This window comes from Pantherophis guttatus, chromosome 3 (assembly GCF_059756535.1).
Source record: "Pantherophis guttatus breed Tessera chromosome 3, ASM5975653v1, whole genome shotgun sequence".
Taxonomy (NCBI): domain Eukaryota; kingdom Metazoa; phylum Chordata; class Lepidosauria; order Squamata; family Colubridae; genus Pantherophis; species Pantherophis guttatus.
Window position 1 is genome coordinate 89,637,424 of NC_142065.1, and position 27,398 is coordinate 89,664,821.

At 38.9% G+C, this 27,398-nt stretch overlaps 2 long non-coding RNA genes across 2 annotated transcripts; one reads left to right on the top strand and one right to left on the bottom strand.

Annotated features, from left to right (window-relative positions):
* Positions 1-756: 756 nt before the first annotated feature.
* On the bottom strand, positions 757-7,391 carry LOC117677085 (uncharacterized). The gene is made up of 2 exons (XR_004594646.3): positions 6,821-7,391; positions 757-1,500 (listed from the first exon to the last, which is right to left on the bottom strand). It is a non-coding gene; the product is annotated as an uncharacterized LOC117677085 (long non-coding RNA).
* Positions 7,392-17,600: 10,209 nt separating this feature from the next.
* LOC117677086 (uncharacterized) lies at positions 17,601-27,288 on the top strand. Its single transcript, XR_004594647.3, has 3 exons — positions 17,601-17,725; positions 26,502-26,579; positions 27,129-27,288. It is a non-coding gene; the product is annotated as an uncharacterized LOC117677086 (long non-coding RNA).
* Positions 27,289-27,398: the final 110 nt, after the last annotated feature.

The window sequence follows — 27,398 nt, forward strand, 5'->3', positions numbered from 1 at the left end:
ATAGTTTCCCATCCAAGTAGAAATTAAGTCTGCTTAGTTTTCCCAGGTCAGACAAAATCATCCAGATGCCATCAGGTAGTTGAACATAGCTATCTATAAGCTTCTTCTAAAAAAAGTATAGATCTAACCTCATGGTGTCATAAACAAGACAACTAAGACAACCAAGAATTCTATATTATATAAGCCCCTCCCCAAACTACATTAGAATGGCCAGATCATAGACGTCGGGTTTGTTAATACCCTCTTACCCCCCATTCCCGAAAGAAGCCAATTTGATTCATTATTATGTATGCAACAATACCAAACTATTTCCACAAGGGGAATTACTATCAGATTTACTTGCTGTCAGATCAAACACATAAAAATAAAACTGAACTAAATAGGAAAGTGGGAAGTGTCATGTTATCAGTAATTGTGAATGCAATACTACCTTGTGAATGTACAACTATTTAAAAAGGTATTCAGCTGGAAGAGATTAAATCAGAATATTATATTCTTAATTTAGACATTGAGTAGTATGCTCCTGAGGAAGAATATTTGTGTGGAAGGAATTGGGACATTTAAAAATTGTCTTTCTTAATTAACCTTTCATATAGTACCCATTGGGTTTACCATCTCATCATTTTGCATCCGTCATCGGCACATGACATGAAAGATTCATTGCAAATGGATCCCTCTGGGAAAACAAATTAAACCAATGCTAGCTCTATGGCACTGCTGTGACTTTCGGGGAAAAAAAGACAGGAAAAAACAAAACACAAGAGAGAATTCCTTTTTATTGTTTTTGATTGTTTACTTCACACATGCTCAGGTTGTCAGATGTAAATTGAGAATAAGACTGCAATTAATTCCTACCAAATGCATCTTGAAGTCACCGGAGCCATAATTTCTCAGACTGATGGTAGGCCACAATCATAACATTTAAGATGGTTGAGACTAGTATGTATTGGGAAAGTAAAGCTTTGTTGGTCAAGGACCACAACCAATATTTTTATAGCAAAGGGGGCTAGAAAATGGATGGATGAAATTATATAAATATACCGTCCTTGATTTGGAGTAAATTCTTGGATCTCTAACTCTATTTTAAGAGTTAATCCACAATCTTGGAAAGTGCTGCTTTCCATTTTCATTGATCTTAGAATCATCCCTAAAGAATGCAAAGGATTCTTGCAGTTCACTTGCAAGTCAGGAATCAGGGAGTGTCCATTCCATATTTAACAGAATATTATATTAAAAGAGTTTTTCCAATTTTCTTTACATTTTCTTTGCATTAAAGAAGATCTCTATTTTCCTTTTATGGTGCTTCTTTCAATTTTTTCATGATGGTATTTCTGAGCACAACTTCTTGTTCAGGTATCGTATAAATGTACAGTACTTGTTTTTCTGTTTTTCATCTTTTTATCCATGTCTTGGCTGCTCATGTACCCCGGTCTGGAAAAGCCTGTATGAAGAGTTTCCTCGTAAATAACTTCCCTTAGGAGGCTGCAGACTGTAGATGGCCTGTAGTAAAAGAAAGAGACCATTTACAAACATATGAAACACATTGTACCTAGGATAATTAGAAGAACCCCATCTTCACTGCTCATGAAAAATCTCACCTAGATTTCTCTTCTCCTACCAACAATGTCAATTATATGAGAAGAATTTTGTTCAGTTTAGGACTTTATATAGCCAAATCCACACATTTCTTTACAAGTCAGAGGAAAGAATGTGGGAGGATTTTGTTGGTTTGCTTTTTTAAATTGGCTTGCCATTTTACCTAAGACTTCTGGGAATTGTAGTTCAACACATCTGAATCACAAGGATAGCAGTCACTTTAAGATCAGCAGAATGGAGGAAGCTAGATTAGCCCAATCGGTGGATTGCTACTGGTTCGCCCTGGATTGGGCAAACTGGTAGTGGAAACTCCACCCACCTGCCTGGACACATCTGCGCATGCGCAGAAGTGCAGCGCGCACATGGGCAAACCAGTAGCAATGGGATTGGGAACCTTCCACTGGATTAGCCCCTCCTTAATGGTTGCTGCTGCCCCAATACAATGAATTATATAGTTAAACGTCATGTTTTCTATGCTTGACATGTTACATGTCAGTCCTTTGAGGCAGTCCAAAGCACAAACCACGAGTACAAATACTACCTTTATTATAAGGTTACAGTAATAGAATCTTGCAAGTCTGGACTCACTTCCGGTTGGCACTGCAGGGACACAGACGGGGAAATGGCGAGCTCTGCTGAGCCCTGCCAAATCCCCTCTGCTAAGCTGCCGCTGACAGGTCTGCGGGCCTCCCCTGTCTTGTAGGGACAGGGGGACAAGAAGGAATGCCTTGGGCGGCCGAGAGGAACGGGCGGATTCCTCGGGGCCGGAGGCTTCTCCTTCACACCGGCGGCAGCAGGACGGTAGCCATGCTGGCTGCCCTGAAACTGCGGCAGCCGGGAACAAGGATTGTGCTGGAGGAAGAAGATGAAGAAAGAGCAAAAATCAAGAAGCTGGGTGAGTGACACCAACCCAGGCAAACGTACCTATTTGGAATTATTGGAAAATAAGACCCCAAAATTAAACGTGGCTGTTGGACTGCGGGGCTTAAAGATTGAAAAGGGAAAAAAAATGGGTAAAAGACCCAAATTGAATTTTGTTGCAGTAAACTTAAACTGGATGATTTGGTATTAATAAATTTCTGAAATTTGACTGTGCCTTTAACTGGAGTGGAGAGGAGAAATGGATATTCCTGAGAATTAATGCCTCTAAAAGAAAATGAAGCTAATGAAGATAGAGATGGATAGCTACAAATAGCCATGGAGTCTGCAGTGATTAAACAGAGAAGTGGATTAAAGAAATTTCCCTTTCTGGGTGGAAAAGAAACATGTTAATTGGCTTTTTACCTTGGATTACTTGAAATTAATATTGGATATAAGGATTTTGGAGATTCCTACTCTGTCCCAGATGATTTTAAGAAAGAAGAAAGAAAGAACATTTTGGATTTTAACAATGGAGACTGACAAAACTAGGTGTGGTGTAGTTAACAAAGACAGGAAGCTGATGCACTACACTTGGATCAGACATTTTAAAAGTTTTAAAGGGACATACAGAAATTCTTTACTGTGAACTGATGAACCTTGAAATAGAGCACTTTGGACAGAGAAGAAAAGGAAGAAAAGGAAGAATTAAAGTGGATAAATTTAAATGTGACTAACTGAAATGTAAAGTTTAAAAGCCTATGTATATATGATAAAGTTTAAAAGCCTAGGTATATATGATTTTTGGATAAAAACAGGAAGGGTTGTGAAATAATAAAAATAGAAAATAAGAGGTGGCTATTAAAATAGTGGATGATCTCAAGGGGATAAAAATAATAAAGAAGAATATATTTTGAGGCAGGAAAATTTTAAGAAAATGTACTGTTTGATGTCATACGTTTTAATTTTAATTTGCAAACAAATGTTAAACTGATGACTAAGGATTGATTGAACAAAATACAAGATACACAGATGTTAGTGATTAGTCTTGAATTAAGGTAATACAAGTTGGAAATGACTATTATGAAATATACTGAGATTTAAATTGAAAGAGCAGGATGGAAAAATGATATAAAACAGATAATTATATTACAGTTAAAATGTGTGGGATGGATACCAACTAGATAAGAGTTTGAGACTCGGTGGAAATACGTTGGAAATTAATTCAAAATGCTGGAAACAGCCAAACAAATAGGAGGAGAGTTGGGGGAGACTATGCTGGTAATCAGCCAAACAATGGAGGGAGTCAAGGAGGAGACTATGCTGGAAATCAGCCCATAAAATGCTGGAAACAGCCAAACAAATAGGAGGAGAGTTGGAGGAGACTGAGAAACTATTCTAAAATCAACTAAATAGTTGGTGTTTAACAAGCTGGAAGATAGTTAAATATTAGAGGGAGATATAGTGGAAAATATATTAGAAATTGGAGTAAATAAAATATGCCTTTGAGAGAAACCTGTGTAATATGTAAACTGGGAGGTAAAAAAAAATCTAAAGTAAACTGATTTGAGGATAAGGGTCAAAGGATTAAAATTAGATAAAATGTTGTTTTATAAAATATAATAAAATGGAGTGGTATTGAATTGAAACTAAGAATAAATGGTGATAAAATTGTAAGGTAAACATTTAACAAGAGGTTAGAATACTATAAAAATTATTTTGATATGAGTTGTATAAGATATAAGGTAAAGAAGAATAAAGATATGTTTAGAATTGTTAAGCAGATATAAAAATGAGTGAAACTGAATTTGAAACTAATTTTGGATAGATATAATGGATTTATATAGATGAAAATGTGAAATTTGAGGTAAAATTGGTTTTTTCTTAAGTTTTGAATTTCTTTTTTATCTTCTTTTTTTTTCTTTTTTTTTGTTTATTTATAAAAGATGTAATGGAAATTGTGAATTGAGCTTGTGAAAGGAATGTAAGCGTGGTAACCATCTATGACCGGACTGAGATTTTTGCTCTTGAAAGTTATGTTTTTTTGTTTAAATTTGAAAAAATAAATAAAAAATATTTACAAAAAAAAAAAAAAAAAAGAATCTTGCAAGTCTGAAAGCACTTCTCTTCTTCTTTACTTTTACTTTCAATAAAACTAGGGAGGGTCCTTTCTAGATGCTTCCCATATCCCTTTTTCTTCTATGGGAAAATGTACCTTTTGCATCACAGTTGTCTAGGCTAAGACTCCATCTCATGTCTCCCAAGGTTATTCCCACATGATAATGTCAACAGGTTAATCAGTAAAATTTAGTATTTTTGTCAGCCCTGGAGGCCATCTTTTTCTTTGGATCTTCAGGGCTGCCACATTTAGTGCTGTGGGAAACTGGGAGGGGGGATTGCATGGAGTGGTGGAGATATCTAGCCATAATAACGTTCCTTTCTCTGAGTCAAGGACATTCGGCTTGCACCTGGAGTGGCGTGACTGGGAGGCGTCTCCAGTGGGGACGGTGCATTTATTGGACCATGTGATGGACATGTGGATGCAGGGGAAGGAACTTGGACTTTCTTTTGGGTGGGGAAAACCTGGAAACTTTCAGATTCAGGTTTTCCCAGTTGTGTCAATATGGCATCTCTAATAAAATGGAACTTTGAGGAACTTCTAGCCTCGGAGTCTTCTTTTGTTGGGGGGGTTACTTGGAACCCTGACAATTTTATTCTGAACTAGATAGACACCCCTAGCTGACTGGTTGGTCTTGAAAAACTAAGTAAAGTTATTTTTGATTAGCAGTTGGATAGAGAGCTCCAGAAAACACCATCTTTGTAGATGTAAGTTAGCTGAAAGTTAGACTCAGAATAGTCTAGATCTATCTGTCTGTCTGTCTGTCTGTCTGTCTGTCTGTCTGTCTGTCTGTCTGTCTGTCTATCTATCTATCTATCTATCTATCTATCTATCTATCTATCTATCTATCTATCTATCTATCTATCAATATGTTTCATAAAATCACCAGAGTTGAGCTTGACTTGATAGAGAGTCTTTATGTTATTCAAGACTATCAAGAAAACAACATGTCTATGAACTTATTGGAATGAACCTCTACTGGAGGATTACTTTTTTAATCTTTATTATTTTATATTAATTAAAGTGCCTTAGAACATGGGTCCCCAACTCCTGGGCCATGGCCCACTACGGGGCTGTGGCCTATTTGGAACCGGGCTGTATGAGTGGTGGGCTGCCACTTGTGCAGTCTGGTTTCCCTCTCCCTCCCAGGCCACTAAGCCACAAAAGTTGGTGACCTTTGCCTTAGAGAGAGGGGGGGGGGAGGGAGGGAGGGAAGGAGAGTTAGAGATGCAAATCTTCTGCATTTTTACTATATATCTACTCTGCCCCACATACTGTATATGCTTCCAGACTGGGTATTCAGAGCAACCGTCTTTTCCTTCACAAAACAGGTGCTGAATAAAAATGGGCAATAAAGCTATAAAACAAAGTAGATGAGGACATTTTTGTTTGCCGAAACTTAAAAGACGATCAAGCAGTATATTGCAATTTTAATAATAAATGAACAGAAAATATTAAAATGTGAGTTTCAGGCAAAGAGATAGATTGCAATTGCAGTGTAAAGGGTAAAGAAGAAAGGCAAACCTCTTGAAAAGAAATTAGAAGTACATTAGAGGATGAAACAATTGATGCAGTGAAAACTTAGAAGCTGCTGATTGCAAGTTGCAAATTAATTTGAGCTGTCAGTACAGATTTGGAATCTGCATCCATAAAACAAGAAAGTTTGGGCCTAATTAATTATTGGATTGGTGACCACCAGGAAATCATACAGCTAGAGGCTAGACCAGTAAATTAGAAAGGAACATTCAAAAATAATGCCATGGCTATTTCCACAAGGTTGACCAGAATGGCTATGTCAATGAATATGTCCCCAGGAAGAGAGCCAGTTTGATGGAATGGTAAAGCTGATGCTCTCAAAACCTGGATAGTGTGAGTTCTAATCCTGCCTTAGGCATGAAAACCATCTAGTGATTTGGGGCCAGTCATTCTCTGTCAGCCCAACCCACCTCACAGGTTTGTTGCAGTGGGGAAAACAGGAGGAGGAAGGCATATAGATAGGTATGTTTGCTGTCTTGAGTTATTTATAAAATAATAAAGGTGGAATACAAACAAACAAATCAGGTTGAAGTTGAGGAAGGCTCTATTCTGTTTTTTACACCAGGGGTGTGGGGAATTTCCTGAGTCCTCCCAGCTTAATGGCTACAGAATTGTCTTGTCTCCTATCTAATATACAGTTGTTTGTAGGGAGATATCATTTTTCCCAATCTGGGGCTAACTCAAATCTCACATTTCTCTCTTTGTACTCACATTCAGAGTTTTCATCATTCAAATCTTCCTCTTTCAAACTAGCCAGAGGTCATTCAAGGATATTCTTACTTGTTTCCAAATCTGTAATAGTCTGGGAGGAGCATCTTCTGCAAACAGGCTGGGCTTTGGGTTCCAGTCTCTGCAAAGGTAATTCTGGAGGGGAAAAATCTTCTACTAAATATGAGATGGTTTGTCTCTACAGACTTAGACCAATTAGGACTCTGCAGAGAAACCACCTCGTGCTAAGTGAAAAAGTAATAGGCAACTTGCTCATCTTCTCCCATATTGTATAGGGGATATTCCTCCACTTACTGGCAAATTGATATTACCCTGACAGTCTCAAATTTTTAAGGAAAACAAGTTCTTTTTCTCTTACTTTTCTGTCATAGACTGTTTTATTCCTTTTCTGAAATCATGAAAGTCTCAATGGCTGAGTTATAGGTCTTTTCTTTCTTAGATTGTAATGGAAACTCATAGAAGTGCTCCATCAGCAGATATTCCAACTTGTAAGTCAATAGGTAGTCAAGTCTGTCTCTTTCTGTCTCTGTCTCTAGTTTAGTTCAGCAGGTATGGTGACATCACAATGTGTGTGCAATTGTACTCATTTTGATCCAGATTCTTTTTTAGACATTCTCAAAGTTCCTAGCACATGGAGCAAAATCCAGTTAAATCTCTAAAGTGGCGGTCTTCTTTGAGATGATAAGGAGGGGTGTAGGCCTTTTTCAAACCTGCTCCATTGAGCATCTCTCTTTTGATCTTGCTGTCAAAGTCCTGCCAAGGGCTAGTGCAGATCCTAGCTGGCAGGCCCTAATTTATAAATCTTATTTATTCATCCAGTCATTCAATTTCTGTAGCCATCCAACTCAACCAAATGACTCTAAGGAAGCTTTCAATTCTAAAATTCTAAAACAATCAAAACAATAAAACAGTAAAAATATTTGGAGAATGCCGCCATCATAACACATTTACAAAACAATTTCTGCTTTCTGGTCTTTCAGGTCTGTGTGTATTTAATGAAAATGGTAAAAGTAAGAGAGCATCTTCTTCTTCTTCTTCTTCTTCTTCTTCTTCTTCTTCTTCTTCTTCTTCTTCTTCTTCTTCTTCTTCATCATCATCATCATCATCATTATCATTCATTATTTTTTTAATGTGAGAAAGTCCTTATGGCCAAGGTCATAGAGAGACTGAGTATTCCAGTAGCCTTTTATGGCAACACAGTACTTTCCTTTTGATACATGTAGGACAAGTTTAACAATTGTTTTTAACATCTCTGGTTTCTCTAGAGGTCAGTTAAATCTATCTCTGTCTATAACACTTCATCTGTGTCCAGATGTCCCATATTACCATGAAGGGCGTGTAAAGTATCTTGGAGCAAAACACTGAGGAAAACACTGTTATTCAGGGTGGACAGCAATTACATTTCTATGTCCTCTTTACAGTATCCCATTTCTTGCAAACAGCTTCTCCACTTTTTAATCATCAACTTATGTCAGGATGATTTTAGCAAAGAACATGGAGTTTTAATCTGTCTTTTTTCACCTCCTAACACTTCTCCAAATAGGAGATCTGACAGTTGGGCACATTTGATCTCTTGAGGGAAACAAAACTGCACGCCAGTAAATGATTGTAATAGGCAATAGGAATACTCTCCTGATATTCCAGCTTTTTCTGCAATAAATCTATCATTTTGCATCAGTACAATCAGCATTCCCAACTCCTTTGCATATAATGTCCTGTAACAGTATAATTCTGATCAGGTATCTCTATATGTCCAATTGTTTCTATTTACGTTATTTATTCTGCTGAAAAGAAATTATATTGTAAACTGCCTAGCAGAGTTGTTTTGTCCAATAAAAAAATAATATAAAACTTTTTTTAAAAAAAACCAAGTACATGTGGTTTAGAAATAAAGGTGTGTTTTTAATGTAACGGGTGCAGATGTTCTACTTAACTAGCATAAACCATTAATTTTGCCAAATATTGGTTCTAGGTTTGTTATGAACTCAAGACCAATGGTAGCATCCAAGTACAAATCATATGTCCATTATATTAGATGGGGTCATTCATCATCATCAGAAATAATTTGTTTATGATGTAATCTATATCATGTGATAAATAGATCATTTAAATACTGGAAAGTGTAGACAATAACGTTATTGTGAGTTTTAGCAAAAAGAAAAAAAAATGAAGGGATTGACAAACAGAAAACAACTGTGTGACACCACAGCTTTTGGCTAAATTCTGTGATTTACATATCACACTCAGAATTGATGTGTATGACTTTTGTAACGCCGAATAAAAGGTTACAATTATTTCATAAGTTGCAGCATTGTTACCTTTAGGGTTTTCTGGTACTATATCAAAAAATTGTATAGGAGAGATGTCTTTGAAAGAAAAACGGGGCTATCCTGCAAACCTATGCTAAGCAAGCAGCAGGAACCTAGTTTTAAAGGCAAGTCTCGACTTTCATGGTGCATCTCTGTAATTGCCTGATGAATGGGGATTTTTATTTTGTGTGTCTACTTTAGAGGTGCTTAGAGTCAAATGCCAGAAGTGGCATAAAAGTACTATAAATGAATGAATGAATGAATGAATGAATGAATGAATGAATGAATGAATGAATGAATGCCTTACAAATGCAGGACCCAGATGGGAACACAGCAAGTGATGGGACCACAAAAAGAAAGGCCAGTTCTCCACACAGGACTAACCAAAGGGGAACAACATCAGATGAGTAGCTGCCAAGCAAATGATGAAATACAAGCTGCATCATAAACAATGTGACTAATCACTAGGGTGCAATGCTGAGTGTACAAGTGGACATCTTTCATTTTTGCATCATTTTTCCAGACACCTCATCATCACCACGACAGATGAAATCCTAGATCTTTGAGATCTAGGATTTTGAGATCTGTGATCTTTGCAGTTTAAGCTGGAAAAGGATAATAATAGAATGTTTTTATACATGTTTCCCCTGAAAGCAGAAATCTAGGTGACAAAGCACTGTTACAGGGCTTCACATGATTGACTTAGGTATACAGAAGCAAAAAGAGTCTGCTTGATTTTTTAAAAAAATTTGTAATGTCCAGATGCAATGAAATCTTCTTTTTTTTAAAGCATAATATAGCATATTTACTCCTGCGCAAATTTTTTGAAAATGCATTCAGTTACATTTTAATTTGTTTTAGCATGAAACAAATTTCTTAGGGGCTTCCATTTATTAATCTGGCATTATCACTCCTTCAAGACTCAATATTGAATCTTTACCATCCCATCAGTAAAACGCAATCTGAGTGCTATAGTTAAATTCTGGTTAAAAGATGGCAAAATGAATTTTGTTAAAAATTCCCAAGCCTTCTGCTGCCAACAGATTTAAGCTGAAACATTGATTTTTCAGAATTATTTGATAATTATCATATGTTGCTCACTGATTGCATTCATGAAAGTCCATGAAAAGTTAGATTAGAAAAATATTGATTTCTATTTTGAAGAAACTCTTTAATTTCCTGGCACAGTTTTTTTGGCTTATTTATTGGAGAAAATGAATGAAATATTTACAAAGTTCTATGAAATTCCACTAGAATTATTATGTTTATTTGATTGGATTTACATTCTGAATCTATTCTCTTCTTTTTTTTATTCAGATGACCATATTAAGTATAAAATGCACATGTCTCATGATGTATGGAAGCTTGAATACACATAAACAGTCCTCTCAAAATATAGCTAATGAAATACTGAATATATTAAACACTAATATTGAATATATTAAAAAACTGAAGTAGCTCTTTTCAGTGATGTACAAAATCTTCCCCATAAAATTCACTCATTAGTCCAAAAGATGTTGCTTATCAGGTAACTTCTGTGTAAGGATCCACAAATCTGAATCCGTAGTCAATTTTTTGTTATTCACAGAGCACCGAAAGGTAAAAAAGAAAGATTTTTCTCAAGATAGAGGAAACATTCATTTCTGTATTGCTGGTTTGATAGGCCTACTCAAGTGGTCTTCATAAAACTCTAATTACCATTATCAAGATTTCTGAAGATCAGTGGAACGACTTCCTCTAGAAGTTGTGGGTGCTCCAACAATGGAAGTTTTAAAGAAGAAATTGGACAACCATTTGTCTGAAATGGTATATGGTTTCATGCCTGACTAGGAAGTTGGACTAGAAGACTTCCAAGGTCCCTTCCAACTCGGTTATTCTGTTGGATGCTTGGCACGATTGTCCACTGTTGCTCATGTAGCCTCTTTGTGGCTGTTGCAAATCCAGCAGAAATGTAGAACGATAATGAAGTAACACTGCATTTTTTCTACAGGTAGTCTTTGACTTAAGACCAATCACTAAGTGATTGTTTGAAATTACAATGGACCCTGAAAAGGGGACTTATGACCCAGTTTTTCAATGTCTGCCACCTCCCCTACAGTCACATGACCACATTTTGGGCGCTAGCAACCAACCTGAATTTATGGCTCTGCATAGTGCCTACAATTTATGATATTTTTGCCACTTTTCAGCAAAAATCACCCCATAGTGAACAAAGGGTTTGTTTAATGACCGTAGTGTTTGCTTGATGACTGTAGAGTTCGCTTTCTGACCATGGCATTTGCTTAACAAACACTGCAAAAAAGTTATAAAATCAGGTCCAGTCATATGGTGATTCACTTTACAACCATCACAACTTACAACCATAATTGTGGGGCTCAATTGCGGTCAGAACTTAAGGACTATCTGCACAATATCATTACAATGTTATTGTAATTTTCTACTTTTTAATTATAGTTAATGAGAGGCATAGAGAGTCAGATTTCCTAATCAGTATTTTTTGCCGAACTAAGTTCAAACTGAATATTTTGGTCAGTGCTAGTTGCTAGGGAACATGAGCAGGTAAATGCTATTAGTTCAGTCTCATCCTTTTTGTGACTGACCTATAAACACCTTATTGGCTTCTGTGGTAGCAAGCTTTCAGCCTAGGGATTGTGATATTCTTGTTATGGTCTGTTTCAGATACCTTCTGCTTACAGTACAAGTTTCAACCTCGAGAACTGGGAAGGCAATCTATCAGATTTTTTTAAAAAAATATTGTTTTAATTATGAGGATCTGCTACTTTTTTGGTGCTTATTTTATGTTCCTTACATCAGTTTATTCCCTTAAAAATGTAGAAGAAGGGAGCAAGTGTTAGAGATGTTGTTATGATTCAGTCAGCACCCAGATATCACCCAACACAGAGATTTGACAATAAGGTTGTTACCGAGAGCCAATTAGATAAGGAACTGATGAAATGGAAGTAGTTATTTAATAAATCTCTGTTTTAAGCTACATTGTAATAATCCTCATTTTCTTTATTTTCAATATTTTGGAGGCTGCTATCTCCATCAATGAAAACATTTCAGTGGTGAGGGGCTAATTAACTAGTCTTCATGTAGCACTTACTACAATAGGAGCCTTGGTAGTACAGTGGTCTAAAGCACCTGTTATTAAGACCAGCTGCCTGCAATTACTGCAGGTTCGAATCTCGCCAGGCTCAAGGTTGACTCAGCCTTCCATCCTTTCTAAGGTAGGTAAATTGAGGACCCAGTTGTGGGGGCAATAAGCTGACTTTGTATAAATATACAAAAGAATGAAGGCTATTGCTTAGCACATTGTAAGCCGCCCTGAGTCTCTGGAAAAGGGTGGCATATAAATCAAAATTTTTTAAAAAAATGATTTTGAGTCCAAATAAAGTCATGGAACTTTATGGTACACCACTATCTTGGTGATGGACCAAGAACAATTCTCATCCTGAATTGTTTCCCTTTTGACTGGAGGTTATAATAGTTAATATGCAAATCTCAGGGTTGTTGGTTTTTTTGTCTAGTTTCTAGCTTTTATCTGCAGTTTTTCTTTCCAGTTCTTTCCCTCATTTATTTTGTGATGGATCGTTTAGACTGCAAGATGAGAAGCAGAGATTTCCTCTTTGTTTTTGGCTTTTAGGTAGGGATATTGAGCTGAAGAGTGGGTTAAAAAATCCAAATAAGTAAATTGGAAATCCTGACCTGCAGATTATCTTTAAAAAGGTCATATGGTATCATCTCCTCCAAATAAAATGTCTAGAATAGAGACATGGCTTCAAAGCTTCAAATTCAATTCCCCCCCTCCCCCAGAAACATATATTAGAACCAGTGGTGAAATCCTCCACAGATTGCCACTGGTTTGCTGCCCGCACATGCACAGTGCATGGCAAAGGTGTGCTGCTCACGCATATGTGCAGTGCACACCAAAAACATGCTGCGTGCACATGCATCCACAGTGCGCGCCAAAAGCACGCTGCATGCGCTTTTACAGTAAGGTGACCAGATTTTAACATTGGTAAAGAGGGACATTGTGGGCGTGGCTTATTTTGTGGGCGTGGATATCTGGTCATGTGACTGGGTGGGCGTGGCTAGCTGGTCATGTGACTGGGTGGGCGTGGCTAGCTGGTCATGTGACCGGGTGGCCATGGCTATGTGTATAGGAACTACTCAGAGGGCTGAAAAGTCATTTCTGACAGGTCCTCACACTTTTGACTGGTCCTCACACTTATGACCATCCTCACATTTATGCCCGTGCAGTATTCTTAACAACCATGTCACTCATTTCACAACTGCTTCTCTTCACCATGGTGACAAGATAGGGCAAAAATGTAAAATGTGAGGACAGTCGTAAGTTCGAGGACTGGTCAAAAGTGTGAGGACCAGTCAAAAATAACTTTTTCAGCCCTCTGAGTAGTCCATATGCACAAAAGGACTAACCAGAGGGCTGAAAAAAGTCATTTCTGACAGGTCCTCGCACTTTTGACTGGTCCTCACACTTATGACCATCCTCATATTTATGCCCATGCAGCATTCTTAACAACCATGTCACTCATTTCACAACTGCTTCTCTTCACCATGGTGACAAGATAGGGCAAAAATGTAAAATGTGAGGACAGTCGTAAATTCGAGGACTGGTCAAAAGTGTGAGGACCAGTCAAAAATAACTTTTTCAGCCCTCTGAGTAGTCCATATGCATTAAAGGATACAGCAATAGAGAGGGATGAAGGAATGGAAATTAGAGTAGGAGTGAGGGTAAGAGAGGGAGGAAGAGAGGAGGAGAAGGAGAAAGGAAGAGGAAGTAGGGAGGAGAAAAAGAGGGTGGGGGAAAGAGAAAGTAAGAAGGAAAGAAAAGAGAGTGGTGGTAGGTTTGAGGAGAAAGATTGCTGTACAATAAAAAAGATGAAAGGGAAGAAAGCCAACCCCAAGCAAATATAAAGATATTAAGATTAAGAATGAATTGTTAAACTTTAAAGAATAAAAGAGAACAAATATGAATAAATGGCAATAATTAGAAACACACATACAAACATACAATGTATTTTCTTTGAACAGAATATTTGGCTGGTTCACAAATTTAAACAGCGTTTAGTCATTTCAATTAAATTTACAATTTCTATATTTCCTTTTTGCCATATTTATTCCTCATCTATTTTTTTTAAAAAAACAATATTACCCTTCATCCTCATCTCTAATCTTAATCAAATTCAATTTTTCCCTTCTATTCTATATTATACCCCTTCCCATTGTCATCTATTTTTATATCCATCCTCACATTGGTTAATTATGTAATTATGTAATACAGTTGTTTAATACAAATTCAACATTTTAATATAAATCAATTAGTTATATAACTATCTTTTTTGTATATTAATCAATATGAACATGAATATTCCAATTATTTCCATGCAATCCAATTTCTTACAAATCAATTAATTATATTTACCAATAATAATAAACCAAATAATTTCCCCCATATATTCCTCCAAACCACAACTTAACCATTTCTGCTTTCAACACAATATACAATTATTAATAGTATCTCAATTATTACAATTCCCTAGTTAAATAGAGCTTTTTTTCTTTTGTGTTTTAAAATCTTGAACTCTCCTCTTTTGCCCAAAATTTCCCATTGTTTGCAGTTTTGTACCTACCTTTTTTGGTGAGGAAAAAGAAAAAGAAAAAGAAAGAAATCTCTCTCTGCCTCATTTTCTCACATTGCAGGTTTAGTTTCGCTTTCGCCTTTGTTTTCAGTATAGCTAGGGGGAAAAAAATCTGCTCCAGGAACTTTTTGCAGCTTTTTGCAGCTAATTAACCTAGCGGAAGCTGTTAACAGGGGCTGTTTTTTCTATTTTTGCAGGCATGGGTCTATTCATTTTTTTTTAACACTGATCAGCTGTAGGTCGGCCCTTTGAAGCCCCGCGGCAAGAGTTTAAAGAGTTTTTTTTCCCTCTAGCCATCAGCGGGGATTCAGGAGGCAGCTGGGACTCAGGAGGCAGAATGAAAAATCGGGACTTTTTTAAAACGCCGCGAGACGCGGGACAAATTGCTCAAAAGCGGGACTGTCCCGCCAAAAGCGGGACGTCTGGTCACCTTATTTTACAGTGTGCACCAAACGCGTTCTTCGCATGGAAAAAGGAGGCTTAACAGCGTAACTAGAACAGTGAGGAGGGGAACAGCTGTGCCGCGTGATTTAGATTTGCTAGAAAGCAGGATTTCCTGCTTTCTAGTGAATATAAATCGTGTGGCACAGCTGATAGTCGGAAATACCAGTTTGGATGAACCAGTAGCTGTTATTTACTACTGGTTTGCCCGAACCGGTAGCTTTTAACACTACCGGTTCACCCGAACTGGTGCGAACCAGTAGCATTTCACCCCTGATTAGAACCTAAAAAAGTTGAAGGAAGGTCAAATGCCAAGGATAATTTATTCCTGGTTTTCAAAAAAAGAGATCCCTCATTATTGCTATTTTTATTATGAATACTAAACACGGCTGCATGAGTTTTAAAATGTGTCAGCCAATTTAAATTCAGTGGCAAGAACTGTTGCCAAAGTTGATGTCATTCTTTTATTTACCCTTCTCACTGTTAGGTGTGTACAGCTCTTGTTTAATATCCCTTGAGATTTTCCCAGTTGGCAGTCAAAGAGTAGCACAGAAAGATAGGGGAATTATTTGAACAATCTCTCCTTTTAAAAATAAAAAGGGTTTTAAAAGGGATTTTCAGGTGGAGCTCTTGTAGTTCAAACAAATTAAGGCACAGATGCTATAGTTTCCACTCTTGGAGGGGACTGAGAGCTGGCAGTGGGATACTTGCCACGAACCCAAAGGGTTCCTATTTAGCTAATCCTATTAGTTAGATGATCATGCTGTGTACATCTGGCATATGGCATACCCTTATTGTTGGAAAAAAAAACCCAGTCTCTCTTTTATTAACAAGCTCTGCATGCTATATCCTAACCCTAACCTACCTACCTTCCTTCCTTCCTTCCTTCCTTCCTTCCTTCCTTCCTTCCTTCCTTCCTTCCTTCCTTCTTCCCTCCCTCCCTCCCTCCCTCCCTGTATACAAAATCCTCAAAATAGTATTTCATGAGTTTATGAGCATGGCAGTCAGATGGACGTTGGTAAAATTCACAATAGGGAGAATATTTGGGAAGAAAATTAAAAAAAATACAAGAGACACCAAGTTAGGAAAGAAATAGACTGGCCAAAAGTTCCAGAATCTTGGCCATTAGCTTCTGAGTGGAATGTATCATTTGTTTTTGGAATCCTTTAGCAGCTATAATAATGGCCACTGGTTGGGCATTTTTTAAAAGGTATCCACTAAGTTTCATCTGGAACCATGTTGATTTCTTTTGTTATTTCCCCCACTTACTGGCATTGTTTGCAAGAGAGGTGGGGAACTATGGCCCTTTTATGACTTGTGGACTTCAATTCCCAGAGTTTCTGAGCCACCATGGTGTACAACCATGCTTTTAGTATCTCATGGGGTGCTTAGATCTGGCCCACAGGGCTGCCCTGGAAACAGCGAAGGATTGGCCCATGATGCCTCTGCCAGCAAAAATGTGCATGGCCCTTCTGGGCTCAGTTTTCGCTGGCAGAGGGCTGCAGTCCCAGCTGAAAATGGAGCTTGGGAGCCCATTTTTGCTGGCAGAGTGCTCAGGCCACCACAGGTGCCCCCAACATGAGTGACATCGAGCTGGCCATGCCCACCCAAGCCCCCAAAGGTCAAACACTACCCTGATGTGGCCCTCAATGAAATCGAGTTTGACATCCCTCCCTTGAAGAATATTTGGAAGCTAAAAATGGCACAGAATGCAATGCTGTGGATAGGCTTGACCTTCCCTAGGATGGGGCATGCAACACCACTGTTACACCAGCCGTATTGGGTGGCAGTTCCAATTCAAGGTGTTGCTTATCACCTTCATGGCACAGGATCAGGTCGCCTTGTTATCTGAGGAACTGCCCTGCCCTAATAGTATCAGTCTGTACCACTTGATCCACCAGAAGGGGAATGCTGCAGGCCTCATCAGTTAGAGTTTTGGCTGGCGAGGTTTAGCAGGAGTCTCTCTCTCTCTCTTTTTTTTTTTGCCATAGCCCCTCCTCTTTGGAATATTTGCCACCTGAGGTGAGGTCTGCCTCCACTCTTTTGGCCTTCTGCAAGGCCATCAAAACATTCCTTTGCTAGTTGGCTTTGGGTTTTAATGGGGTCACTTTATGTTGGAGGTAACTGGTAGACTAACACAGAAGATGCTACCATCATATTGATCTTGCCTTTTGTCCTGGTAATGTATGTTTTTAATATTTTAATATTTATCATTTTAACTGTAAGCCACCCTGAGTCACTTTTCAAGAGTCAATTGGGTGGCATATAAATTTAATAAATAAATAAATAATCTCTTTTTAGGCACCCCACCAACGTCCACTTTTTCTCATCAGAGCCCATTGCTCCAGCCATGGGATTGTATTTATCATTGCTCTGAGTTCATTAAATTTGCTTTCGGGAAGTATAAGGAGATTTTGATAACTACAATCAGCTTTGACTTTATTTAAATTCAAGGACTCCAGCAACACATGGTAATTGTCCTCATTGTTCTACTACTTCCATTTTGTTGACAATGTCTTAGTGGCTAATGTTTTAATCAAGGAGAGCTTATCCTCTTGTGTTTCCCTCCTTCCTCCGAAAGAGAACTTTATCAGAAACACAATTAGGAATTTCTTAGGAAGATTATCCTTGTCAGAACTTGTTTCCCAACAGATGTCAGGTTGATGCATGTCTCCCATCACAACTATTTTATACCTCTTTGAAAGATTTGCAATTTGCTCTTGGAAAGAATCATCCCATTCTATTCCTTGGGTGGATGTGCAAGAATAGACACCAACAATATTAGTCCTTTTATTTCTGCCGGTACTTAATTAAATGCAGATACTCACTGCAGTCACAATATTGCCAAGTTCATTCATTTGAATTTCAAATATTTCTAACTCATCTGCCCTTTTTATATATCTATTCTTTCTGAACAAATTGTGTTCAAGAATGGGAGTCACCCCACTGGGTGGATAAGCTTATTAAATAAAATTTCACCTCCTGCATTAGTTTATTTAATAATAATCATATTTCCCTTTCTATACTAAAAGTTTATCTTGTTCAGTTTTCATATTATGAGTATTACTATAAATATTGTGAACTTTATGATGTCATGCTTTCCTTTTTTATTTTTAGTGGTTTAACAGCAACAGCACTGCACCCAGGTTTTTATCCGAGGTCCTTATCACATGGCTTTTATATCCACCAACAGAACACTTAATTTAAAGCTTTTCCAGCTAGCTATTTTTATAAAATTTTGTGACTCTAACATCTTTTTATAAATCATGTATCATGTCAATAGTTCAGAATGTGATCCTCAAATCCCATCTTTACCATCACATAGCCAGTTACTTAATCACTGTAGTCTTTTTTTTTTTAAGGATTGAAAGACTGGCTGAGAAGACCCCATTTTATTCCTAGATCTTGAATATCTATGTCAAACTTGAATGGGCAATCAGCAGCTCTCAGAATAACCAAAGTTGAATATTGAATTGAATATTGAAAATTAGTGTTATTCAGATGCATATGGGACTCTATGGCCATCATCCTCTTGATAAATTTTCTTCCCAAAATGAAACATTTAAAACTGGTTTTCCATGTCAAGAGATAATTTCTTCAATAAAGATAAATTTGCTTCTTTTAGGCAAGAAGAAGCACATTTAATCTATAAAGTGGCTATCATTACTTTAATATAATCTCAACCCCACTGACAATGGTCAAGCAAACTGATGAAGGCCCAAATCTCTCCCCTAAGTCCAGATCTACACATTCAAGAGAATGTGGAAAAACACAATTATAGGTGCTAATCTTCTGCACTGAGGTTTTCACTGAGAGCCTCATGGCTCCCAGCCTGATGGGATTTAGAAAGTTGTTTTTGCTTGTGTTGCTTGCTGGATTCACTGCCTATTTCTTATTTAGCTTTTGGATTATGTAGTATTTTTACCCTGTAAGTAACTTAAGTTTTCATCAGCATCAAGGTTGTAAACCTTTTTAAAGTCTCTGACTGAAATTGTTATTTTTCATTCCTATTTTAAAACAAGGTGTCTTAAAAACTCAAAAGCAATTGGTTTTTTGTTTTGTTTTGTTTTGTTTTTGGTAAGAAGCAAATGATTTTGCTTTTTGTTTTGCTTTTGCTTCCATTTTTTTCCTTCCTGATTTTAAAACAAAATTGCCTTAAATCATTCAATATTGAACAGAATGCATGAGTTAATTATTAGTTATGAGGGAGGGAGGGAGGGAGAGAGAGAGAGGGGGGGGAGAGAGAGAGAGAGAAACCCTCAATATCTAGACTTATACTTTGGATCAAATTCCCTAGACTGAAGGAAGGTTAGACCTTACTTTGTTAGTTCTGCCACTTAATTATTACGCACACACACACACACACACACACACACACTGATCACTTCAACATTTGGAGATTTTTTTCTCATTTATTACTAACCAATTTTTCATATTCCAGTTCAGAAGTTGTTTTTCCAAGTTGTCCACTTCCCCAGATGCTTTGAAGATGCCATTCTCATGAGATGTATAAAATATGTAGTCTGTATTCCACTTGCTGTTTTTAATCTCACAACCCCCCCCCCAACACACACACATCAACTTCAGGATGACGGAGCACCAATTGGGATATTTTAGCAAATGCTTTCGAGAAATGGGGGCTTTCTGTTTGTTCTATTATGTCTATCTGTTAACACAGAGATTTTGCTAAAAGTATAAAGATAAGTAATTAACAGTTACTACATACATGAATCTTGTAATAACCAACTACAGTTTTAATCCCAGTGAACAATACAAGATATGAGTCCCTACAGTATAGCTGTTGGCTGGCTGCTATTAGGGTTTTAATGAGAATAAATTCTATCCAGTCCCCATTCCAAGCAGAAAATTCAATTAGCTTAAAATTGTGTTATAATGCCACAAGTAAATGGTACAAGTCAGCTTGCAACCATTCGCAGTTCTTTTCCTGCCACATTAAATAAGCAAGAAACAGAAATAAATGATTTTGAGAAGAACCTTTTCTTGTTAAGTCATATAAAAGCCACATTTTAAAAATAATACTTTGTACTTCAAAAATTGCAAAGGTTTTTTTGTGTGTGTATGGGATTAGGCTGATGTGGTATTTGCAGATTCATGCTATATAGTCGTATTAGTAGAAGGAGTGACAAATAAACAAACGGGAAATTTGGAGAATTTTCCGCTAATTCATTTCAATCTTTTCCTCTTAGGAGAGCTAGAAAGTGATAGGATGGTCTAGACTGGTGGCATGAGAGTCACCTTAGAGGTGTAGCCTCACAATTCAATGATGTGAATTTGCTGAACTCTCAAAGAAAGATAATAATAATAATAATAATAATAATAATAATAATAATAATAATAATAATAATAATTATTATTATTATTATTATTATTATTATTATTATTATTATTATTATTATTATTATTATTATTATTATTATTATTTTATTTATATACCGCCCATTCTCCTGAAGGACTCAGGGCGGTGTACAGCCAAAATTAAAATACAAATATACAAATATATAATATCTAGTTAAAATTAATTAAAATCATTAAATAGTTTTGGCCGAATTTTAAAACCCAAAATTAAAACAGTAGGGTCTTGAGGGCGCAGCGAAAAACCCGGAGGTCAGAAATGTTACAAATATCCGGGGGCAATTCATTCCAGAGGGCAGGAGCTCCCACAGAGAAGGCTCTCCTCCTGGGTGTCGCCAGCCGACATAACTTGGCTGATGGCACCCTGAGGAGTCCCTCTCTGTGGGAGCGAACTGGTCGGTGGGAGGCTGTTTGTGGCAGAAGGCGGTCCCGTAGATATCCTGGTCCTATGCCATGGAGTGTTTCAAAGGTGGTGACCAACACCTTGAATTGCACTCAGAAGACCACTGGGAGCCAGTGCAGCTCGTGCAGGAGAGGTGTTACATGGGCATAACGAGGTGCGCCCATAACCACCCATGCGACCACATTCTGGACCAGTTGGAGCCTCCGAGTGCTCTTCAAGGGGAGCCCCATGTAGAGAGTGTTACAATAGTCCAGACGGGAGGTGACAAGGGTGTGAGTGACCGTGCGCAAGGCGTCCCGGTCCAGAAAGGGACGCAACTGGTGGATCAGGCGAGCCTGATAAAAAGCCCCTCTGGCTACGGCCATCATATGCTCTTCTAAAGACAGCCGTGAGTCCAGGAGGACACCCAGATTGCGAGCCCTCTCTGTGGGGGGCAGAGATTCACCCCCAATAGTCAGCAATGGCACCAGCTGACTATACCGGGACGCCGGGAGCCACAACCACTCAGTCTTGGAAGGGTTGAGCTTGAGCCTATTTTTCCCCATCCAGACCCGCACGGCCTCCAGGCAGCGGGACATCACATCAAGGACATCATTGGGGTGGTTTGGGGTGGAGATGTACAGCTGTGTGTCATCAGCGTACTGGTGGACTCTCACCCCAAAACCACGGATCATCTCACCCAGCGGCTTCACATAAATGTTGAACAGAAGGGGCGAGAGGACTGACCCCTGTGGCACTCCCCAAGTGAGGCGCCTCGAGGTCGACCTCTGCCCCCCTGCCAACGCAAACTGCGAGCGGTCAGAGAGGTAGGAGGAGAACCACCGTAACACGATGCCTCCAATTCCTAACCCCCACAACCGCTGCAGCAGGATACCATGGTCGATGGTATCAAAAGCTGCTGAGAGATCTAATAGGACCAGGACAGAGGAGCAACCCCTGTCCCGAGCCCTCCAGAGATCATCCACCAACGCGACCAATGCCGATTCTGTGCTGTACCCCTGCCTGAAGCCCGACTGGTACGGGTCCAGATAGACCGCTTCCTCCAGGTACTGGGGTAGCTGTCGTGCCACCACACTCTCAACAACCTTCGCCACAAAACGAAGGTTGGAGTTCGGACGGTAATTTGCTAATAGAGCCGGGTCCAGGGATGGCTTCTTGAGGAGGGGCCTCACCACCGCCTCTTTCAAGACGGCGGGAAAGGCACCCTCACTCAAAGAAGCATTTATAATCCCCTGGAGCCAGCCTCGTGTAACCTCCCGGGAGGCCAGTACCAACCAAGAGGGACACGGGTCCAATAAACATGTGGCAGCACTAAGCCTCCCCAGAATCCTGTCCACATCCTCGGGAGCCACAGGGTCAAACTCTTCCCAGATAGAATTCTCCAAACTCACCTCTGCCTCCCTCCCCGGACTCACCCAGTCGGAGTCCAAGCCTTCCCGAATCTGAGCAACTTTATCATGCAGGAATTGCACAAAATCCTCAGCTCGACCCTGCAAGGGATCTTCCCGCACTTCCACCCGAAGGAGGGAGTGGGTTACCATGAACAGAGCGGCTGGGCGGTTCTCTGCAGATGCGATAAGAGCGGAAAAATAGTTAGATTTTGCCGTTTTTATCGCCACTAGGTAGGTCTTGATATAAGATCTCACCTGTGTCCGGTCAGATTCAGATTGACTAGTCCTCCAAACATTCTCTAGGCGTCTTTTCCGACGCTTCATCTCTCTCAGCTCCTTGGAGAACCAAGGAGCCAATTGAGATCGGCATCGGGTCAGAGGCCGCAAAGGCACGACTCGGTTCAAAGCCCCTGTGGCCGCACTATCCCAGGCGGCCACCAGGTCTTCAGTCGAGTCGTGTGCCGGAGTCTCTGGAAATGGCCCAAGCTCCATCTGGAACCTTTTGGAATCCATCAGGCGCCTGGGATGGAACCATCTAGTTGGTTCCGTCTCCCTGCGGCGGGGGAAAGCAGCTTGAAAGTCTAAGTGAAGGAGCAAATGATCTGTCCATGACAAGGGTTTAATGTCTAGGTCCCCTCTACCAAGATCATTCAGCCACTGGCCAGAGATGAAAATCAAGTCCAGAGTGTGTCCTCCTGTGTGAGTGGGGCCTTGTACTAACTGGGTCAGGTCCATGGCCGTCATGGAAGCCATGAACTCCCGAGCCACCTCTGACGTCTCACCGACGGATGGCAGGTTGAAATCCCCCATAACAATAAGTCTGGGGGTATCAACCGCCACCCCGGCAATCACGTCGAGTAGCTCAGGCAGGGTCGCTGCCATGTGGCAGGGAGCCAGGTACGTAATCAGCAAACCCATCTGCACCCCATGACCCCACTTCACAAAAAGGGACTCACATCCGGCTATCTGAGGAACAGTGGCCTCCCTCGGACAAAGACTTTCTCTAATAATTGCCACTACTCTCCCATACATTGTATGTATGGCTCTCATACAAGTGGTCCGTGGACCCCTGGTGATCTGCAAGAAAATTTTGGTGGTCCACAGAAAAATTATTTGTATTTTTAGTGCAATATAAAAAATACAAATAATTTTTCTGCAGACCACCAAAATTTTCTTGTGGACACCAGTTGGTGACTGCTGCTGTAGACAGAGGATCCATAATAGTCTTCAAACTACAGCTCCTGGGACAGACCCCCATTGGGGTCTTTTTGTGCAGGTCAGAGAGGGGGAGAAATTCCAACTGGGGGTCTGCTTCAGCCTCCTGGTGTGGAGCTTTGGGCGAAGGTTGAAGGGAAGTGCTGCTGGTGGTGAAGAGCTGGAGGGCCTTGTTCCAGTGGGATTGCATCATGGCCTGGAACTGGCTGACCATCTTAGCCCACTGAGCCTCCAAGCGCCAGTACCTGGCCTTGCACTCTGCAGGTCTTCCCTCTGCTTGGAAAGTCTGTGCTCATAGTCCTCAGTGAGGTGCTTCTGCTGAGCCTCCTTCTCAGCCAGATCCAATTTGAACTCTTTCTCATGGTGGCTGCTTAGCTCCAACAACTGCTTCCTAAAGAGCCCGGGTGGGCAGGTGAGGAGTGGCTGGGAGGGGAGGGCAAGTAGAGGCTGGCAAGGCACCCCTTGACATGAATGACATTGATTGGCCACACCCACCTAGTCAAATGACCACCTAGCCACACCCACCCAGCTGGTCATTAGGCAGATCATATTAATGGTCTGCGGGATTTAAAATTATGAATTTAGTGGTCCCTGAGGTCCAAAAGGTTGGTGACCCCTGCTTTAGGGGACATTTTCAGTCATGTTTTTCTCCTCCCATTTTTTTCTAAGTGAGTTACCTGTTCATTGCTGCTGTACAATAGCAAAGGTCAGTGATTGTATTGATCTATAAAATAAGGTTGTTGTACACTTGTGATCATTAAGACTCTCCAAGCTATTGTGCAAGTTTACAAATTGCTCACCCTGCTACCTTGGTAAAAGTTCTAAGTTCTGAAATAATGATGGTCTACCTTCTTGAAACTTTTGCCATAGTTTCCATTGCTGAAGCATTCTTCATCTCTTGCCTTCCTGCACCAAGATAATGTAGATATACATAATGTAGCCATTAATCTATACAAAGCTTTCTATTGAAACTGAACCACAGAAACTGCATTGTCTTCAATTTAATTTATCAAAAGATAAATTAATTTTTATTTGACATGGAATTTTCCACTGATTGCCTCTGGATCTTCTTGAAAACTCAAATTATTTGAAGGGCACAACATTGCTGTGAAAAATAGGGGTAGGGCACACATCTATCTTTTTCTTTCTCTCTAATAATTGTCATCTATTCTGTATTGTTAACAATGCCCATAAATAATAATGGTTAATGAGGGCTAAAAGCAGGTATATTTGGATGAGACAAAAATGTCATATAGAGCTAGAGGAGAAAAGGAACTATTTTGTTCATATGTGAAGTAGAGACTAGAGTGTCTTTTTTAAAAAAAATTATTCTGCCTTTTTTCCCATTTAAAACTCAAGGGATGAACCTACCACTATTCCTTCTCCTTCTCCCCAACAACAGTCCTGTGGGTGAGGTGAATTGGGCTCAGAGAGTGTGGCTGGCCCCAGATCACCCAAATGGTTTTTGATGCCTAAGGTGGGACTAGAACTCGCAGTATCCTGATTTCTAAGCCTGAACCTTCACTATTTGACCTCCTTAACCAGTTGTGAATTTAAGCCTATGAAGCTGCCCTATGTTGAAGGATGGTAGTTCTTCAAAACCTGAGACAGAGATCTTTCCATCCTATCACTGTACATTGATAGTAACTGGGAAAGAATTCAAGCATTTCAGAAGCAGCCAAAGTATGTCTCGCGACTTGCAATATGGACATTAATAAAGAAAGGACATGTGAAAGAGATAGTCAGACAGTGATAAGCTATGTATTAAAACTGAGAGGAGATGAAGAGAAGTTGATAAGAAATGAATTTGTGGAACATTATTTTAAATATTTAATATGTTGTTTCTAGTAACTCCTAAAGGAATTTTTCTTGATTAAGTTTGAATGATGAGGTTTTAAAGATTTGTTTATAGATATAAGGCATGCGGAAAAAAATTCATTTGTATTTTTTTAAAAAAATGACGAATTTTGTGTACAGGAAATAAATATGAAATTGATTTGCTTGTTTAAATTAATGTATATATATTGTTATTTCTGGTAACTCTTAATGGATTTTTGCTGATTAAGATTGAATGATGAGGCTTTATAAAGATAAAGGATGACATATGAGATGAAGAGATCTTTGAAATATTGGAGAAGTTGTTAAATTACTGAAAATGTTTGTATTTGTCTTAATAAAGGGGAATCATCTCTCTCTCTCTCTCTCTCTCTCACACACACACACACACACACACACACACACACACACACAGACACACTTTTTGCCTTTTCTTTTTTTATATTTTTCTTAGTTTGTACTACTTTTTTTTTAACTTTGTATTTTTAAACTTCAATAAAAATTATTATATAAACCAAGGAGTTAATACTGACTTAAAGGCACAAAAAATTGAAAAGCGAATGGGAAGAAATTCCAAGAGGATTGGCCACTCAAAGAATTAAAGGAAAACCTGATTTTTCCATCCTGGGAACATACTGTAGACAGAAATATCCAAAGCCACAATGACTTAACATTGAAGAGCCTATAAAGATGACCTCTTTCACAGAGTGGAGAACTCTCCATTATGCCTTTTGTCTTTCTTCCTATCACCGCTTTTCTCCAAGACTAAGATTAGGAGATATCTGCCCAAGGATGACATGCCCTTCTTATTGTTATTGTATCCCTCATCCAGCAAACATAGCTTTAAAATCTAATATTGTGTGGGGTTGGGGGATTTTTTGTGTGTGTGTGTCTTCTTTTTCTGGTAGAGACTGTTTTCATAATAGTAAACACTGTAAGATTCATGTATTGTGACCTTGTAAATTGTCAGTTTCTTTCTTTTTCTTGTCAGTTAACAGACTCAACAACCTAAATTTAATTTATTTCTAGGTCTAGCAATAGACTTCAATCCAGCTCCTTCAGTTCTGTACATGATTTGTCCTACATTTCAATGGTGAAATTCAAAAAGTATGTCACTGTTGTTTTTATATTATTGTAGCATAAGTTCCTAAAAATAAAGATTTGTTGGAAAAATATTGCAATTGAAAAAGCCAATCTTTCTGAGGCTGGAAAAATAATTTTACATACATGTCAGCCTAAGTACATTTTTGCATTTTTGGCTATAATTTTTGTTTCAGAGTCCAAGGAAGTTAAATAGTATGTCCTCCTTTCCAATTTTACATGTCTTGCCTGTTCAGATATATGGTGTCCCTACTCAAGACTGACTTTAAAAAAAAATCCCGACACACAGAAATCAAGTTTGGAGGCTGGGGAATTATAGAGCAAACTACAAACTGGTGGAGCTAGATAAAGTATGGATTTAATGTAATTTCATTTTGTTAAAGGTTTGTGGTTGTTTAGTTCATGGATTGTAATGTGAGTTGTGAGACTGTTTTCTCTCCTTTTGTGTGAGTGTGAGCATGTGTGGATGTGTGAATATTGTGTGAGAATTTGGGCCTAAGGAAGCAGCTGACAGATTGTGTTGAAAAAAATATTTTTGGGTGATTTCTACTTTAGTTTGTACAGAGCCCAGTCCTTATACCAGTGGTGAAATTCAGCTGGCTCTATCCGGATTGTGCGATCCAATAGTAGCGGCAGTGGGAGGCTCCGCCCACCCATCTGGATGTCATCATGTTCCGTTTTTGACCCTGTGCGCATGCCAATTTGTGAAGCGGTTGCAAAGGTAAGTGAATACCACCCCTGCCTTTTACCGAGACTAGAGCAAGTGTACACACTCCTCAGTTCAGCTAGTAAAAACATAACTTAATGTATTCTTTTAAAATTAAT